This window comes from Lissotriton vulgaris, chromosome 12 (assembly GCF_964263255.1).
Source record: "Lissotriton vulgaris chromosome 12, aLisVul1.2, whole genome shotgun sequence".
NCBI lineage: Eukaryota > Metazoa > Chordata > Amphibia > Caudata > Salamandridae > Lissotriton > Lissotriton vulgaris.
Window position 1 is genome coordinate 59,139,430 of NC_141700.1, and position 12,435 is coordinate 59,151,864.

Consider the following 12,435-nt stretch of genomic DNA (forward strand, 5'->3'; position numbering starts at 1 on the left):
AGAAGTTGTTGTTGTTGTTGCTGCATCTTGTTGTGAAGTGACATATAGGATACTTCAGCTTGAAGACTAACAATTATGGATGGAAGACAGTATGTAAGTCCAATGTTTCGTATGTGAGGCTTGTTTGAGTGTTCTGCATGTGTAATAAAGGCTGCTTATGTTGTGTTGCTGCGACTACGTAGATGCACATACTTGTTGAACGGAGTAGAGGAGAGTGGGAGCTGGCTGCTCACTTGGAAGTGCCAACGATCCTTAGGTTCAATTCCAGTTGCATGAGAGGGTATGATTCTCTGGTCGGAGTTGTCCCCGCCCTCCTAATAGTGGTATGTGGTTCTGTTTGCTGGGCGTGTGGCCCTTTATCATCACTGTGGGAACGCTGAATCTGCATTACTTTCATGAATTCTAAGTGGTTGTAGATGTTTCTGGACATTGTCAGGTGAGAGGTCCATGGTTTTTCTCTTTGTATGAAGAAGGAGGTTCCACCAATGCAATGTCTGAAAACGCGGGTATCCAGGGCAGCACTGCAGAGAAGAGGAGGGTTATCATTTGCGACTATGTTAGTAGGTTTACTTGGATGAGGGAAGGGTACTTGCCTTAGATGGCCTTATCGCTAATGTATAGAGCTTTGAAAGGCAATCATCTTGCTTCAAATACTAACGCTGAATAGTCTGGATTACTCAGACCATGCAGCCATCCTCTTTGCTACTTCCACTCTAAACGTTTCCGCCACCCTCCAAAGTTCCACAAAGCGTACAATGTTGTATTTGGGGTTACTGAAAAACCTATAGCAAGACTTGTTTTCAGCGGCCTAAGACTCAGCTGTAGGGGAATGTAAACTGGCTGAGTGCAATTGACAAGACCTTCTCCAAGGGACATCCATGATACCCCACTCATTGTTCGATTCTTCCACTCTATTGGAAGGCTAAACAATACCATATGTTGTTGAGAGGTTGAACAGTCTCAAGGAACGTTTTTGCCCTTCATTAATGTGATTTGTAAGTTTCTCTCTGATGTTCGTGGGCCTGCAGATTGGGCAGGATGTGGTTGTGTTTAGCACCCTATGTTGGTTTTTGGTTACCTCTTTTCTAGGATTCTGCTGGAGTTGGGAGATAAAAATGTAATGAGATTTGAAAGTACCCCATAGGTTGCTTCCAGAAACAAATGATAATGTTTTGTTTCAAGGGAGCAGCAAGAGATCTGCTTAAGAGGGATCCAGTAATCGTTGTTTGTTATAGTTGATAATCATACTGGTAACAACTGCTTCTTACATGCTCTTTGGCTTGTTTTATGGCGACACTGGTTTCCTAGATGAGGAGGATTTGAGTGGAACGGCCCATTTGTGATCTTGGAGAAGATTCCATTTTGTTTGCAATGGAGTGCTTCTAACATATGCAGGAGATATTTTTTAGGGCCTCTGGTTTGGTAGTTTCTCAGAAAATGCTACCAATCCCCTTAGGTTGTTTGGTGGTTAGTTGCTTCTTTACTGCGCTTGTCACTCTAGGCTTTTCTGGTTTACCAGCTTTGGTTTTCTATTCCATTGATTTTGAGATGACTCTAATCCTGCTTCAGATCATGGTTTGCACAATGTTTAGTTAGAGTTTCTTTCAGTCTCAGGAAGCTGTCCATTATTTCGCATGTAGCCACATTTGTTCTGGGGTTTGGTATACTCAGATGGCACAGACCAGTGTTCATCAGCTTGCAGTGAAGACAGTCTAGTGTTTTGCCCCTAGGTAGAGGTATACCAGTGGTGTGTGTGTGTGTTGGTGCCAATAGCAGCTTGTTTAGACCAGAGTGTTCATGTTATCTGACAGCTCCAAATCTGGATTTCTGCCAGATTTGTTCCCTGATGGACTGAAGTGTACTCTTATTAGTTTTTCTGGGAATTGATTTGTAGAAGAGTTGCTAGTTTGAGCAATCCATCCAGGTGCTCCATACACACCTACTGTGACTCCGGAGGTATCAAAATTAATTATTCAACCACACACTCCGAGAAATAAACTTCCTGGATGTGACCTTTCGGCAGACTTGTGCAATATTTCAATCTCACCCAAACCTTTGCATGGTCTCTCTTTTTTTGCATAATTCCCACAACTGAAAGGATCATCTCCATCAACACAGTGCTTGGTCTTGTCTCCAAATTAATTTACATCAGGCAGATTATGTGGCATTCATTCTTACAAATGATTTCCCTTTTGTTTTGATCGGGTATTTGTCACTTAGGCCCTTTTTTGAGGAATTCGAGGTCATGGCCCAAATGAGGGTTCAAAGTGAGAAAAGGACTGTAAAAACACCGATTGGAAAGAGAGGCTCCAAATGATAGGCTTAAACCTCTCTGTACAAGAAATTTGACCTGTGCTTGATTCCTAAATGTATTTAGCCAGAATCACTTTCCACATGAATAAGAGCCTTGTTAGTTGACTATTTGACCTTTTTTATACCAAATTTGGGGGCTGGGGCCTGACAGTAGAATTAGCTGCTGGTCAAAAGTTTTGTATTGTGATGTTTATATATGGGGAGATTTTGGAGATGTCGCTGGGCAAGCTGTGAACAGTCTGACAATTTTTGAATCGCCACTGATCTCTTACCTGCCTAGCATTAGTATCCAGGCACAGACTACTGAGTCTCTCACTGGTCATGCTGGCCTGTAGGTTCTTCTGGGACTTTTTGCATGCATCATAAAGGATGGAGCAGGGGACCGCAGTGTGAACCATGCAGGTTATTTGCATTGTATATTTGCACAAGGGCGCCTAAACCAACTTGCCCATGACCAACGCCTCCCCACCTCATCATTGCTCTATTTGAGTGGATAAAGGTGACTCTGATTTTTAGAGTTGACCTGATATGGTCTTTTTCCCCAAGATTTTTTAACATGTGGAGGTTTGCTAAAGATCAATTGTTGTTTGTAACCGCAGGGTTGAGTAAGGTTTTTAGCTGAAGAGGAACTGCACGTTTTAGAAGACCTAAGGTGATTCGACAAAGGACTGGATAAAGAGGGGCTTAATGACGTTGCAGCACGTCTTCCAGAGCTTGAGAGGAATGGTGATATTGAGTGTAATACTGTCTCTGAGGTATCAATAGGTTATTCAAAAAAATCTGTTGATGATTGATGTTCGATCAAATGTTGATGTTTTGAATGTTTATGGATAGGTCCAAGATGTAGATGTGGTTATGTTTTTATGGCTCTGTACATGTCCTCAACTTTTGCTTCTTTTATTGATTAGGAAAGATGGGTTCATTTGTTGCCGAAAATTGGGATTTAGATTTGTATGCACAGTTCAGGCATATTGAGTGAATGGTTTAGTTGACTGTGCTTAACAGTTGTTCTATTGTATTTGTTCTAGTTGGCACTGTAAGTAAGCAAAGCAGACTTGACTGACGTTGGAACATGGCAAGACACTGATTCCCTCCCAAGGAGCTGGTGAAGGTAGTATATGTCTTGTTATGCTCCTCATGATATACCATGGTCCTTCCAATCCATTTATAGAAGGATCTCGGCCTTGGTGTGTCCTTGTGATGCAACTTACTTTGTCTGGTTTCAAATAGTTGCTGTAGTTGTTTACTGCAATGTTCGTCTGACAGCAGCCACAACTTTTGCCGGCTCATAGTATGTAATCCTTGTTCTGTGCTTTTATGTTGATAGATTTGGGTTCATGAGATGTCCTACATGGGAAGTTTACTTCTACCCCGTTGCAAAAGATATGTATAATGTAGAAGAGGCATTTTGTTGCATCCCCCGCGTTGCACGCTCTTGAGGTTGCGTATTCATTTGACCCCTTTGGCATACAGAGGTATCTGTTTGATTGGTCTTAGCAGATGCCGTTTCCAAACTAGTCAGGGTTGTTGCAGTGGGTTCCTCCATGCACATATCCCTTAATGCTGGGAGCCTAGGCCTTCCTGGGGATGCTCATTTCCCGCCACCCAGCACTTTCCTGACCTAGCATGAGAACTTTTGATTCTTCCTGACAGATCATGGTTGCACCCTGAGATGCCAACAATTTAGGAAAAAGACCAGACTTATTGTTCCTTGTTGGCTCCTCCTTAATGTTTATGGTTAAAGGTGTACTGCCGTTTAGTCCACCTTTCTGACAGCCTTCTAAAGAGCATGCAGCAAAAGAAAAAACAGATGGCAGTTATCTTGCATACCTGTGCGGTGAAAGAAAGCTTATTATCAAAAAGGACTTCCATGTCCCTGGTGGAAGTTACTAGCATGAGCGACCGTCCCAGTTCATCTGGCCTCCAGGAAGGCGACCACTGGGATGAAGATCTGCCAAGAAAATATAAATCTCTGTTTTGTGCGATTCAACTTCAGACAGTTCAGAATAATCCATTGGGCAACTCATGACGAACAGTTTAGAAACTCATCCCTTTCAATCTCATGGGAGTCAGAAAAAGAGATGGTGATTTGTGTGTCATACGCTTATGACACAATATTGAATCCAAAAGACTTGACAACAGGGGCTAAAAGAGAAATGTATACATCAAACCGGGTGAGACATAGTGATGATCTTTGAGGTACCAGCTGCTGGTAGAAGGTGCCGATTGAAATGAGGGCAAGTTAGAGTTTAAGATTTGTCTGTAAAAAAGAAAAGCCTTTTTAAAGATGAGAATGGAATGAGAGATGGTGCAAAAGACTGCAGATGTTCAAGGAGCACCAAAGCAGCCAAATATTCCTCATCCATAGTTAATCTAAGATCACCCACAACTGTTCACAGAGCAGATTCAGTACTATGTTCGGTCTAAGTCCCGACTGGGAAGAAGATATTCTGACACTTGAGTGACAATGACTTTTTCAGTGACCTTAGTAGGGAGAGGCGAGAGAGAAATAAATCAATAATTTGTTAGAATAGTGAGATCCACATTAGGTTTATTAGGAAAGGGGTTTAATCAGGGCTTTGTTCACTCTTCTAGGAACTTGGGCTATGTTTAGAGGGATATTACAAAGAGCCGTAAGTATGGTACTTATCTTGATCACGGTGAGCTGTAAAATAAGAAGGAGGCAAGGGTGTAGCAGAGCCCTAGATTTAAGAGTATAGATCTAATCTGAGTTGACCGTGACAGATAACTGTTTAAATGTGCGCATGGAGCTACCTTTTATGGACCTATGTTCCCTCTGAGAGAGATTCAGGAAATCCTGTGCCTCAAGTGTTGGGGAGTTTAAATTGATTGTTTTTGTCTTTTATATAGATAGTCAGGTTGTCACAAAGTTTTTGAAAAATTGAGAGAAAAACCACGACCAAGGGTTGTGTCAAATTTTTAACAGTAGCGAAAAACTCACGAGTGGGGTTTTGGAATTGGATAAAGTGGTAGCATACATATTGAATTTCACAGACCAGAAGATTGCATGAGCAAACAACTTCCACATACAGGGCCCTGTCATGGGGCTGGTATGCATATCTCAATATCTGCCCTAGTAATTTAGTGTTTCCTTGCTTCTCTAAGGTGAACCGGGACAAAGAAATGGGGCATTCTTTCCATGTCATTGGGCGCAAATGTATCTAGAGCAGGGGTATTCCATTTCTAAAATTCAATAGCCACCTTGTTCATCTCAGTTTCACAGGGGGACGAATGTTTGTCTAGCGCTTGCTGAAAATTAACAGGATTGCTCCTGGCCCACGACCTTGTGGAACAATAAGAGCACTTTCTGTTGTCTCTGCAGATAGCTACTATGGTAGTAAAATGTATAGGCTCTGCTGAATAGTCCCACTGGTTGCGAGGAAAGGCTTTACCTATCTTTACTCCGCTACGATTGGTAAAAATACGGTCAAGGATATGTTCCGCCTTGGCTTCTTTAACAAATTGGTTGCAGTTTAAGGCTTCCATAGACCCCAGTAATTTCCCAGCTTCAGCGTGTTTGTGTATTTTCTAAATGAATATTAATTTCTGCTAAGATGATGAAGTTTGCATATGGTATGGTGGAAGGTGCTAAACAAGGGCAGTACGAGGTGCCGGGGGTTGATAGACCAGAGCTCCAGAAAACCATATGGTTTATCAGTTTTTATTGAAAAACCCTCTGAAGCAGGGAAGTTGTTCTCCAGGAGGCAGCATTTGTAGATTACTTTATATACTGCTGTAGTGTCACAGCCAATATTATTTAGACGGTCCATTCTCTCTCACTTCTATATTTGGGAGGAATGGCTACAGCGGTATCTGAACCTGAGGCTTCTCCAACCAGTAGCTTATGAACTATCCAGTAAGTAGCTCTCCTGTGCGCAGAGCAGCCAACTAAATCGGAAGCTTTTCATTCATTTAACTAGTATATGTCTACAAACATTGAAATGTTTGTATATAACATAAAAATGTGTGCATTTTCAGAAATAATAAACTGATGCTTGGAGAAAAATGGCTGAACTTTCAGAATGAATTTGCAGCTGAGTAATAAATCATGCAATATTGGGTAGACTTATTACTAATGTTATTACCTTTTTTTACATTACTGCTGGCAACCGTTCCTAATGCACTAAGGTGGTCACTGCTGGTAATCTTGCATATGGTGGTCACTAATGTAATGCTGTCTGACTAAAATGCTTAATATTAGTTGCACAGGATGATTTTCATTGCACATAAGTAGCTCTTATTGCAGAAATGGTTGTAGTCCCCTGAAGGAGTCAAGTAGCCAAGTATCTGTCAGAAAAAGCATATCCGGAATATGTGACCTGATAAGTTAACCATAGATCTAACATTGATAAGATAGGGAGCCAGTTCAGTAGGCCGAGAAACTGTTTTATTTGCATGGCCGTGGGCGGACAGTCCTGTAGCGTGACTGATGGAACCAGTAAAGCCACAAACATTATTTCTAATAAGAGAGTTGCAACTTAAATTCATATGGTGGCAAAAATTGCCTTTAAATTGGAGCATCCCTAGTTGTTCCGCAGAGTGGGTTAGCAGTCTTCTATTAAGGATGGTGAGTGGACCAGCGTTCTTTGTGCTGAGCATGAGCCGGACACAGATGGGCTTGCCAGCAGTGGTGCACTTGCTGCATGAATCGCTGTGAAGATAAAGAGATAAACCCCGCCATGTCTAGGGGTGTGGCTTCAGTGTTGCGTGATTTTGTCATTTAAGATATGGGAGAGGAATAAAAGGCGTACTAGGAGCCCAGCTGCTCCACCCTTGACGGGAAGGCTCCTCTTTCAGATGGGAATACTGGAAATAAAAATAGAAATTAAAATAATAGTGAGGAAGTAAAATCCAATTAAATCGCACTAACCTAATGAGCACCATTCCAAGAGGGCAACCAAGTTTTCCAGAATAGAGCCGGCACCTCTACATGACATAGAGACTGTATGCACACTCTACAAGGGACAAAATGGGACCGCAGTGATAGAAGGTGCTCGACCCAAAAGCACTGAAGAGAAGGGAAGCAAGTAATCTGATACTCTCTAGAGGTTATTATGAAGGCCATAGCCAAGGCAGAAAGAAGTTGGCTACATCCCCTTAAGTAGAATCCAACAAGAAAAGGATGACATCACATTGGAGACCCCCGTTACGCCAGCAAGAGCTGCAGTCATGGTCCATGAAAAGAAAGGGAATCTCTGAATTTTGATGGGGGAAAGGGGTACCTGTCTGGCTCCTTTGCATTTCCCTGCGACCACGGACCTCTGAAGAGATCACTTACTCCACGGAGCCTTTCCTGGGTAAAGAACCTTGCCGGAATCCAACCCCTCGCACTGCCTGAGTCCTCCCGCCGCCGTGCATTACACCATAGCCGGCCGCCGAGTGGAGGACTCGGCTTCCCAGGATTCCCAGCGGCGGCGCTTGCCTTTGATGTCACCGCCGGCGCCTGGAGGCGCGATAAAGGTGGGCGTACCCCGAGCATAAGGTGCAATCCTTTGCATTTCCCTGCGACCACGGAGCTCTGAAGAGATCACTTACTCCACGGAGCCTTTCCTGGGTAAAGAACCTTGCCGGAATCCAACCCCTCGCACTGCCTGAGTCCTCCCGCCGCCGTGCATTACACCATAGCCGGCCGCCGAGTGGAGGACTCGGCTTCCCAAGATTCCCAGCGGCGGGGCTTGCCTTGGACGTCACCGCCGGCGCCTGGAGGCGCGATAAAGGTGGGCGTCCCCCGAGCATAAGGTGCAATCCTTTGCATTTCCCTGCGACCACGGACCTCTGAAGAGATCACTTACTCCACGGAGCCTTTCCTGGGTAAAGAACCTTGCCGGAATCCAACCCCTCGCACTGTCTGAGTCCTCCCGCCGCCGTGCATTACACCATAGCCGGCCCCCGAGTGGAGGACTCGGCTTCCCAGGATTCCCAGCGGCGGCGCTTGCCTTGGACGTCACCGCCGGCGCCTGAAGGCGCGATAAAGGTGGGCATCCCCCGAGCATAAGGTGCAATCCTTTGCATTTCCCTGTGACCACGGACCTCTGAAGAGATCACTTACTCCACGGAGCCTTTCCTAGGTAAAGAACCTTGCCGGAATCCAACCCCTCGCACTGCCTGAGTCCTCCCGCCGCCGTGCATTACACCATAGCCGGCCGCGAAGTGGAGAACTCGGCTTCCCAGGATTCCCAGCGGGGCGCTTGCCTTGGACGTCCCCGCCGGCGCCTGGAGGCGCGATAAAGGTGGGCGTCCCCCGAGCATAAGGTGCAATCCTTTGCATTTCCCTGGGACCACGGACCTCTGAAGAGATCACTTACTCCACGGAGCCTTTCCTGGGTAAAGAACCTTGCCGGAATCCAACCCCTCGCACTGTCTGAGTCCTCCCGCCGCCGTGCATTACACCATAGCTGGCCGCCGAGTGGAGGACTCTGCTTCCCAGGATTCCCAGTGGCGGCGCTTGCCTTGGACGTCACCGCCGGCGCCTGGAGGCGCGATAAAGGTGAGCGTCCCCCGCAACGCGGGACGCCGGGCGAAGCCCGGGCAAAGGGCGGGCCCTCTGTGGCCCTTGGTGGCCGAGGTATAAGCTAGGTATAGCTTATTTTCATTTTCATTTTAAGCTAGGTATATTAGTGACTGGAGGTGTGTCACTTTGAAGGAGATATCTCTGTATACTGGCCGAGTATCTATTGTCAACTTCTCTATGGATTCATTTTTATGGACTAGTTATTGTTATTTATATATATCTTCTGTGCAAAAGCCTGCTGCTTGGTTGGTTACTTTTCCGTTCAACATGACAGCAAAGAAATTACGCTCTGGAAGAGTCCTAGGGGGGAGGTCATGTATAAAAACCAGATCTAACCCCCTGAGGAATAAACATGACAATAGTATGTTATTAAAGGGACAGATGCAGTTACTGAAATTATGGGAAAAACCTGTTGATAAGACTGTGGCAGTCCCGGTAGTTGCTGGCTCTGAGATGATGCTTTTGGCGGATGCACCGCCTGATGTGGAGAAAGATCCCAAACTTGTGCCAGCCTCTGTAAAAAAACTTGCCTTCCCTGTCAATAACTACCGATGCTAATCTCCCAGTAGGTACTCTAAGGGGAGAGCATCTTGATAATATGATAGCAGATACGAAAGTCCCTCAGCCTAACATTCTTAAAGTTGCAGAAAGTCCGGACGTGGCTATAAAAGGAGAGTCCTTTCTGTCCAGTATCGATCTTGAATTGTGTGGTCGCTACATGGACGATAGAATTTTGAAACACCCTGATCCTAGTAAGACACCAAATGGAGCCACGCCGTCAGGATTATCGCTATATAGTAGTACTCCCTCTATAACTTCTAATGACATTCCTTCTTTGCAGAATGACTCTAGGACTCCACCACTTAATCTATCCGGTATCTGCCCCCTTACTGCTTCTGGGTTCCCTAAAGATGATAAACCTATCTCTGATTCCCTGATAGCACTAGAACATTTACTGGCTTCCATATTGTTTTTACTGGGCAAATTTGTTGGGAGCTCTGATTGCATCTTGGACTCAGTTACACAGATATTGAAAGTATTACTGGCAAAAAAACACAGAAAATGGTACTACTTTCCCCCCGGAGATTGTTTTGCAGAATGTCCTGGATAGCAGTAATTTACTGGTAAAAAATGCGCCTGCGGGTACGCCAGTAGTGGTTGACATACATGAGCCCTCAGGGATGCCTATCCCATTCGTTTCAAATTGTATGAAGGAATCTGAACCTTCCTTAAAGGAAGAAAGTTTGGTGGATGTGAACTTAAACGCTGGAAATGAATTATTTCCAATTTTCAACCAAGATAAAAAGAGCCTGAAGCGAATCTTGATGTAAATGGAAAAGTAAAAGAAAAAAGCAGAAAGAACAAAGGGAAAAATAGGAAACCTGTTCGTAAGTACAAGAAGAAAAGACAGAGGCAAATTATCTTCCAAAAACATATAAATACAGAAGTGCTTGATGTTGTAGAAATTGAAGATAACTCTTTATTGGACACTTTTTCAAATAAGGCTGCTGTTTGCACTACTGGCTCTGTAGTCGAAGGTCCTCTTGATGTTCATGCTAATGTTGGGGGAGTCCCTTGTCAAGAGGATAATGGATTAGTGCCCCTAGCCTCAATAGAAGAGGTGACAAGATCTATTCCTGTTGCACCAGGGACACTTAATCCATCAGCGCCTATCTTTCGGCTGCCGGTTGTTGTTGCCACGAATTCTCCCCCTGTGCATTTTAAAGCCCCTAATTCTTATGTGGATACTTTGACACTGGACTTTTTGCCCTTATTTGATTCTGACTTATACTTAAACAGGTCATGGTTGCTTAATTGTTTTAAGGATATTGAAAGTTTAAAATGTATTCAGTCGCGCAACATTGACTTGGTTTCTTTAGTAGGAATTGAAAATGGGCTACGAGTACGGGTAAAATTCTGTTCTAAAATAATTGCTAACCTTGTACTACAACAGGCGGAATCGTTCCAATGTAGAGGGATTGATGTGTTACCCAGAAGGGGCCACAAAGTTGGGTTTTAGGCAAGAAGATCCGTCCACATACAATAAAGATTTAAAAATCTGGGTCTCTAGAGGTAAACTTATGGTTTCCCAGGTACTACCTATCCCCGTGAACCTGACTGTTCCTACAACTGAGGATAATCATCGGTGGAACTGGCTGCCAGGAGTCTTATCTAATAATATATCGAATAATCCAAGACTGTTTCAACATCTTTAACAGTCACTTAAGTCATATCCTGGAATGCAGCAGGGTTACATAATAGACCGGAGAAACTTAATTTCCTATTTTCTTTGAATGCATTGGTGTAAAAATATCCTATACGGGGGGAAAGATTATTTTGTGCTTGAGGCTGCAGCTACGCCATCGAAAAAAGGTCACGCAAAAGGTAGAATTGCCTGCCTCCTGTCTAATTCATTACAATGGCAATTTTCCCATTATGTTGACACAAGTAACCTTTTTCAAGCAATAACTATTAATAATCTAGCTAGTGTAGGTAGCCAGTACTTTCTGGTAATTATTAATGCATACATTCCGCCTGAAGATATTTTTAGTATTGTATTCAAGCAAATGTTTTCTTATGTTAAACAACTATTAGAGCTTGACTATTCCTGAAGATGTCTGGATTTCATTTATATCGAATCTGTATGCGTCTAATGGTGTAGAGGGTGAAGATTGTGACCCTGTTTTGGACAGTGGGTATACTATGGAGCTTCCATCTGAGAAATCCATTGCTTCGGTGATCAAGAGTATGCGCTCCTCCGGAGCAATGGGTCCGGACGAGTTGCCCATTTCAGTACTGAAGCAAGATGTCACCTCATGGAGTAGGATTCTCCTTCTTTTGTTTAAAGCCTGCTTCTTAATGAGATCAGTTCCTACATCTTGGAGGGGAAGTATACTAATACCCATATTTAAGAAGGGAGAGCGGGATAAACCCATGAACTACCGTTTAATAGCTTTACTGGATTCTATAGGGAAAGTTTTTGCTAAGTGTCTTTTAATATTAATCACTGATTGGGTGGAGGCAAATGGAATCATACCTTTGGAACAAACTGGGTTCCGTAAAGAGCATGGTACACTTGATAATTTAACAGCTCTTCAAGGGATTGTGGACAAATACGTACGAGTGCGAGGAGGTGGAGTATATGCGGCATTCATAGACTTCTCCACAGCGTTTGACAAGGTGGACCGTCCGACGCTGTGGAGAAAGCTTGCTGTATTGGGTATGCCACCACAGCTACTCGAACTTGTAAAATCCCTTCACTCGAACACATGGTGTAAGGTGTTACAAGGCGGAGAAAGGGGCCTTTCACAGACTATCCCATCCCCGAATGGATTAAAACAGGGGTGTATATTGGCCCCCATGTTGTTTTCATTATATACTGCGGACCTACCTGCTTCCATTGCTGCATGGGGTGGGTTAGCCCCGGTAGTTGGAGGTTCATCCATTTCGGTTTTAATGTATGCGGATGATATCCTCATTTTAGACTTAACTCCGAAGGGCTTGTCTAACCGCCTGCAAGCATTACATTTATTTGCAGAAGCACATTTTATGAAGATTAATGCTTCTAAAAGCAAAATCATGTGCATTTC

The 12,435-nt window shown here is 44.0% G+C and overlaps 1 protein-coding gene across 2 annotated transcripts in view; it reads left to right on the plus strand.

Annotated features, from left to right (window-relative positions):
* ZBTB7A (zinc finger and BTB domain containing 7A) overlaps positions 1-12,435 on the plus strand; it is a 170,353-nt gene that overhangs the window by 26,641 nt on the left and 131,277 nt on the right. The window contains exon 2 of one of the 2 annotated variants that reach the window (XM_086947088.1): positions 3,342-3,424. The exons of the other annotated variant lie outside the window; for it this stretch is intronic. The gene's annotated coding sequence lies outside the window, so the exon portion shown is untranslated. The remainder of the gene's footprint in view (positions 1-3,341; positions 3,425-12,435) is intronic. 2 annotated transcript variants of the gene reach the window in all.